At 39.6% G+C, this 7,360-nt stretch overlaps 1 pseudogene; it reads right to left on the minus strand.

The window, feature by feature from the left end:
* Nucleotides 1–3,973: 3,973 nt before the first annotated feature.
* LOC139081568 (large ribosomal subunit protein eL29 pseudogene) lies at nucleotides 3,974–4,498 on the minus strand (annotated as a pseudogene).
* Nucleotides 4,499–7,360: the final 2,862 nt, after the last annotated feature.

A 7,360-nucleotide genomic window follows, 5' to 3' on the forward strand; every position in this document is an offset into this window, starting at 1 on the left:
TCCTTCTTTATAGAATAGGGTTTTTTTCCCATTATGACATCATAAATGCTTGTTATAGAAAACTTGGAAAATAGAGAAAACTAGGGTAGGAAAAAGTTCTACTGCCCACTAACATTTTGTTATCAGTATTTTTTTCTAGGATTATCTTTTAACATGGTTGTAATTATTCTGTACATTGTATCTAACAGTCTATTTTTTCCCTCAATGTTGTACTTTAAACATGTCTATTTTGTAACAAAATCTTTGTAAATATCACTTTAAATAATTAGGTAAGATTAACTTTCTATGGATGTGCTTTAATTAATATGTTATTGGATGTTTAAGTTATTTCCAGTTTGGAGATGTTTAAAATAATAATTTGATTGATCCTTTATCTATAAAGCATTTTGCACATGTGGTTCAGATTCTCTTAATATTAAGATTCTCTTAATTCCTTTAAGATTTCTAAAAATTTTTACAGTGTTAAAAGGTATGAATATTTGAAGACTTTTGTTACATATTATCAAACTATTTCCAAAAGGATTGTAACAATTTAAACTGCCATTAGTAATGTAGGAGTGTCTATTTCACAACATCTTTTCCTGGATAGAGTATTATCATTAAAAAAGAATAAACAAAACCAGAAGACTTTCCTAATTTGATTAGTAAAAATTACATCTCATTTAATTTTCTTTGTTTTTAAAAATATGAATAATACATGCATACCAGAAAAAATTAAATAGTTTAAAAAGGCATAAAATAAAAAAGCAAAAATATTCCTCTTTCCACCAACCCCAAACCTGCCCTCTTCCCCAGAACAACCACTAGAAAAACTTTCTTGTGTATACCCTTCTGATTTTTTAAAAAAATTTAAGTCTTTGCAAACTAGTACTAGGTACTATTTATATCAGACTGTTCTGGGACTCAGAAAACTTTCCATGCCAATTCATATAGCTCTACTCCATGAACATATAATAATTTATTTAACCAATCTCCTACTGATTGACAGATTATTTTCAATATTTTGCTATGGCAAATAATGCTGCAGCGAACATCTTTGAATTAAGATCTTTGTGTACTTGTGCAGGATAAATTCCTAGATGTGGAATTATATTAAATTTTAGATTTAAAAGTTGTTTGAGTCAGTTTATGATTTCACCAACAATGTGTAAACCTTTACTTCCCATACTTTCACTGATCAACCTTGAGTTATCAGATTTATTAGTTTTTGTCAATCTGATAGATTAAAAAATGTCATCTCAGGGTGCATTCATTCATAAATACTTATTGAGTTCCTAACATGTGCCAGGTCCTGCTCTAGATGCTTGGGACACACAAGTGAACATAACAAAGCTCCCTGCCCTGTGGAGCTAACATTCTAGTACAGTAAACAATAAACACAGTATAAAAGGAAATTATCCGGTAAGCCAGAAGGTGAGTGTTGGGTGCACTAGAATCTCTGCCTTTGCTGCCTCTGAAACAGGATGTCATGGTTGCCCTTGTCACAGTGTCACCAGAATAGATTTTGGGCAGGTGTTGCTTCTTAGCCTCAATGGCTTCTGCTGCAAAGTTTGGCACCAGAGTGTCTGACTGGCGAAGCCGAGGTCATCTGACTGCACTCTTGCTGCAAGGGTGGCTGGGAAAGCGAGGGTATGGAAACTTCAGATTCTGTGATGAATAGAAGGTTCTGTCTAATAAAGTGGGGGATTCCTCAAATGTAAGAAGGGGTTCAGACGCTGAGCAGCCAAGAGAAATGACAAATGTCCACACCCTGGGTGTTTGATTCCCTTTCACAAGCGCCTGGGCAAACCTCAGGGAAAAAAGTTCCCCCAAATCAAAGTGGACCGGGGAATGTAGGTACCCAGAGGCCAGGGCCAGATTTGTGTAATCTGATGGGCAAGTGCACGTAAACCTAAGGTCAAAAATTAAGGAACATGATCAGCCATTGGACCTAAGAGAATAATGCAAAATGTCACAGATGTGAAAGCCACATACCCTGTGTCATGAGGAGATTTAGGGGGACTGTAGAACTTGCTTTCATGTGTAGAAAGGTTGTCATTTGGCAGAATGAGAATATGTGGGTCATACGTATTTTTGGAAGCTGCAGAGGGCAAAGCTACATTCATCATGCATTCAACAATTACTTAGTGAGCACCTCCTATACCAGTCACTGGTCTAAGCATTGCAGATTTAATAGTGAACCAGACACATAAATTCCTACCAATGTAAAGCTGATGGGTAATGGGGGAAAACGATAAAAGAATTATACACATATACTTATAATGTTAGATAGTGCTAGGTTCTATAAAATAAAATAAAACAGGGTTAAAAAATAAAATAAAGTATGGAGCATGACAGATAAAGCAGTAGGAGAAGGTATCTCTGAGATGGTGACATTTGAGCAGAGACTTCAATGCAGGGAGGGAGCAAGCCCTGCAAATGTCTGGGAGAAGAAGTTCCAGGCAGAAATTAAAACAAGTGCAAAGACCCTGAGATGGGAAGGCACACAGTGTGTTTGAAAAACACCAAGAGGCTCGTGTGGCCAGAGAGCAGTGAGTAGTAGGAAATGAGGTTAGAGACAGTCATGAACCAGCTATTTAGGGCCTTATGGGCCAACGTAATGCATCTTGACCTATTCTAAATGTCATAGGAAACCAAGAGAGGGCCTCGAGCTGGAGAATGACATGATCTGACTTACGTTTTATAAGGATTAAAGTGGCTGCTGGGCAGAGAATACATTGTAAGAAGGGCAAAGGTAGAACCATGGAGACCAGTCAGGAGGCTACTGCCATGGTCCATGTGGGAGATGGTGGGGGTAACAGTGGGTGGGAGTTTCAGAGAGACACAGCGTAGCTTCATATAAGAAAACCTCCAGGTAATATAGCTGTCCAAAAATAGAATGGTCTGGGTGCTACAAAAGAGGTTTCTGCATTGGGAGAAGTTTGGTCTAGACCGGGGTCAGCAATCTACGCCCACAGGCTAATCTAGCCTGCCACTTGCTTTTATAAATAAAGTTTTATTAGCACATAATCACACACATTATTATCTATGGCTGCTTTTGCACTACAACAGCAGAGTTGAACAGTTGCAACAAAGACCATATGGCCTACAAAATCTAAAATATTTATTGTCTGATCTTGTACAGAAAAAGTTTGCTGATTCCTGGCCTCGAGGTCTTCTCAGGTACTTCGTCCCTTCCAGAGTTTCTATGATTCCGTATGTCATTGTTCACTTGACACTTCTATGTCGTCTTTGTCATTGTGTAAACACTCAGCAGTTTCCTTAAAATATACACTTTTTTGGGAGGTCAGGTACAGAGGCCATCCTCACTTTGTGAAGGAAAAAAAATTTGTTCCAAGGTCCCAAGGGTAATACTACTATTTCCCTGTAGAGAAAAAGTCTGGGTCATTGGCAGTATCCGTGAGGTAGCTCAGCAGTTGCTTAATAAAGTCATCTTGATAATTTTAAGAAACGATATCTGAGATTAGGAACCAAAGGTCTGAAGATGAAGGTCTTGCTCCTGATAATGCACCGAGGCCGAGAGCAATGGAAACAAGTAGCTCACCAGCCAAGAGAGGCTGATCCAGTGCTCTGATTCTGAAGATGCAGACAGGTCATCATTTGGAGAACTGAAGAAATTCCAGACCTGAACAGTAAATTTCATTTCTTTTAATGAATGAGAAGAATGTTTGTGCAAGATACAAACCAATCTTAATTATCAAAAGAAAAGAAAAAATGCAGCCGGAGCTTCTTCTCTACCACACAAACCCCTGGAATTTGAAATGCAAACAATCCTTATTTTCTCACTTGAGGAACAGGGCATTGGAAGAACAACAGGGCTGAGCAAAAGCAGAAAATCTTCAAAGGAACCCCAAAAAGGGGAGGGTTTCTTTTTCTTTCTTTTCTTTTGACAGATCCTGCCTCAGGTTTATTTGTACAAACAGCGCAGGAGGACACCAGCCAGGGGTCACACCAGTCCTTCCGCCCTCACACTGGCAGACAGAGGTCTCTACTTGGCAGCCTTCATGGGGGCCTGGGCACCTTTGGGAGCAGGAGCCTGAGCCCGAGCCACAGTTGCAGCCGCAGCCTGGGCCTTGGTTTGTGCCTTGGCCTTGGCCATTGGCCGGCAGAGCCTGAGACCCTTGGCAATACGGGCGCGAGCACGTTTCCCGAGCTTGGGGTGAGTAATGTAGGTAAGTCAACTCAGCTTGCGGCTGCCCTCCTTTGGGATTTTGGGCTTGACTTCCTTGGGCTTTACGAGGGCCTTGACAGCCTTGGCACGTGCACTTGGCGTTGTTGGCCTGCATCTTCTTCAGGACTGTCTTGTGCTTCTTGGCAAAGCGCATGTTCCTCAGGAACTTGGGATCCATCCCCTTAAGAGACTCACATCTTTGTGATCGAGGTTTCTTGATGCCCTTTCTGTGCCATTTTCGGGACTGGCTGTGCGTGGTATGGTACTTGGACTTGGCCATGTCTGCACCAAAGCCCGCGGCTCCGAAGTGCCTGGGACCGGAAGAGAAAGGGGGTGGAGGGTTTCTTACTAAACAATAGGTTCAAGATCCTGTAAAGGATGAAAAAAAACAGGAGGCAAGGAGTGTGAGGTATGTTTCACTGCTACACATTGATGCTTACGGTGAGCCAAAGCCCACACGGCTGGCTTTCCAGAAAGTAGGATTTCCTCTCCCTTTTGCCTCCACTAACAAAAACATCAGATGGACTTCTACTTTGAAGAGTGCTATCATTAGGACCCATTATGAGGAATGGATTTTTTAAATTGAAATTCTTTAAGTCATTTTCAATTCTCCATCTGTCTTATAGACATACAAAAAATTAAATTGGAGATAATTATTCAGACAATTCAAACAAAGAAAATTCCAAAACATGCTTTTTGTGTTCTTTGTATAGACATATTCATGAGTATATGGAAATTCTAAAACAATGTTCATTCTTTGCCTCAGCAGTTGCCTGGGCCTTTCATTTGGGTGGTAGCAATCACTGCAAAATTATTAGTTTTCTCTGTATTTTTAGTGACATGTTATAGTGACCTAATCATTTTTAAATAGTTTTGTAGAATATTAATAGGACTGTTGCATAAAAGTATTTACTTCCGGAACCCAGTTTTAAAATTCTTCCTAGAGCACATTTCTTCAAACATATCTAGGCTAATAGCTTTTTGGTATGTGACTGTTCATTTGCATATACACTTATGTTTACTCAGTGCTTACGTATTGCTTAAGGCACATTGACCTAGCTAACAGTTACAGGTTGCATAGTGAGTGACAATATAAATACCACCTTACACTTGTTTACATAGGACGGGCAGAGCACTGGTGAGGAAGTTGTAAAACTTCCCCAAGCAACCTGGGACAGGCCACTGGACATCTCTGAGCTTCTGTTTTTCCCATCTACAAAATGGAAATAGTAGTATATATATAGATATATTACTAGGACAAATTATTTTAACATCATAATTGTGAATGGACTAATTATGAATGGAGAGCACAGAGAAGACTATTATCATTATCAACTACCTTGTCTGATATTGGATCCCAGACGTCCTTGGAACAAGTCTTCTGGGGAAGAATGTCGTCATCATCCAGTAATGGTCTCGATAAGAAAATATTAGGAGTCAATAATTATGAATACCAAGATTTCATTACTCATATAGGAGACCCTGCAGCAGGTTATAGCCATTTTCTTAAAGCAGTTTATGTTCTCCAAACTCTTCTAACTACGCCTTAGGGTTCTGGCAGCCACATTCTCTAAACTCAAAACCCGGATGTATAGTTTGACCTGGGATTTTTGTCCTGTAACCAAGGATAAGAGACATTTTGTGAGATACATTGTGGAAACCAAATTACTGGAATTTCTGGGACTTTTTTTCTTGGGAAAGAATCTGAATATTTGAAATCTAGAAAGTCCCTGATAATCAAGGATTTAAGGACATGATCCTTATGACAAGCCACAAATGCCCAATTTTGAGAAGTAGAGCTCAAATTTAAATGCAGAGAAATCATCTGTAACTTGGTTAATATCAATTTTAATGAGGCAAATGTGCTTTCTATCTAGTAAATTAAAATGAGAAAAAGCAAGCAGAAAAGCAAATACCTGTTTATCATCAAATAGTTCTCCCAGAATTTCCTTCAAAGTAACTCTTCTGAATCCTGTGACCCAGTGAAGGCATTGCTTCCCCTGATGATTTGTTGTAGTTTAAAAAAAGAGGTCTGGGTTGGGGGTGGGGGCAGGATAGGGCAGGAATTATGAAAAAGGTAAAAAATCCGTACTGCAAACTATACAGATCAAATATCATACAACATTTCACGTGAATAGTTACTGTCATTCTCAGTTTACTTGTTATAAACTTTGCAAATTTTGGTTTCAAATAGCATTTGGGTCCATCAGATTTAGTAGGAGTAAAGGTGGGGAGGGGAAAGAGAAGTGAAAACCATATTTTAGCAAAAACATGGAAGAAGAAAACTACAGTCTTTGCATGTAAAATTTAGCTTCCTGGTAACCAAAGCAAAGAAGAAAGTATGATGAATTATATAACTTCTTCTTTTCTAGTAGAAGGAAACAGGCCAATTATTCAGGAGAGACAAACCTTTTCTGACACTGAGCTCTGAAAATAATTTGTCACAGAGGTTTTTGTATAAAGGACCTTGAACAATTTAATGGATGATATTTTCTAGTTAGAAGATTTTACATATGTATGAGAGCTGAGCTGTTAGAGAAATGTTCTTTCATGCAGGATAGGAAAGACAGACTCTTTCCCTCTCTCGCACATACCCCCATGCAAACATCTACACTCCTGTCCATGCACACATGCCTTCAAAAGGTATGTGGCTCTGATGGGCATGACCACAGAGAAGCCAAAATTATGTCATTACTCATGGCTCCTCAGCGAGGAGATAAGAGGTGTACTCCCTTTGAAGCTGGCATAACCATCCTTCCCATCCTAGCAGCCTACATATTGAAAGTGAGATTTGTAACAGCTGTTTGGTTTTGCTGCCTATTCTGCCATTCTTTCTTCTATCAAGGAGTAAGAAAGGATAAAAGGTAGGAGAGAAAAGTGCTCACATCCTCTCTTCCACCCAGCAAGGTTTGTGGCTAGAATCCTTCTTGGCCTGAAGGAAAGATCTGAATCTCCATGCAGTGACCCTAAGGGAGCAGGACAGTGAACTAAAGATGAGGTATGCTGGCAGATTCACATGAGAACAGTAGGCCCACTGAGCTCTCTGTTATAAAACGTGACACCTTCATAGAGACACAGATTAGAATGACGGCATAGAGGAACGCGTTTCTCAGAAGGCTACCTTCAGCGCTTGACTGCTTATTAAACACCTATCAAAACAAAGCCCAAACAGGCCACTAAGTGGTGCTT

Source organism: Equus przewalskii, unplaced genomic scaffold (genome assembly GCF_037783145.1).
Source record: "Equus przewalskii isolate Varuska unplaced genomic scaffold, EquPr2 ChrUn-13, whole genome shotgun sequence".
Taxonomy (NCBI): Eukaryota; Metazoa; Chordata; class Mammalia; order Perissodactyla; family Equidae; genus Equus; species Equus przewalskii.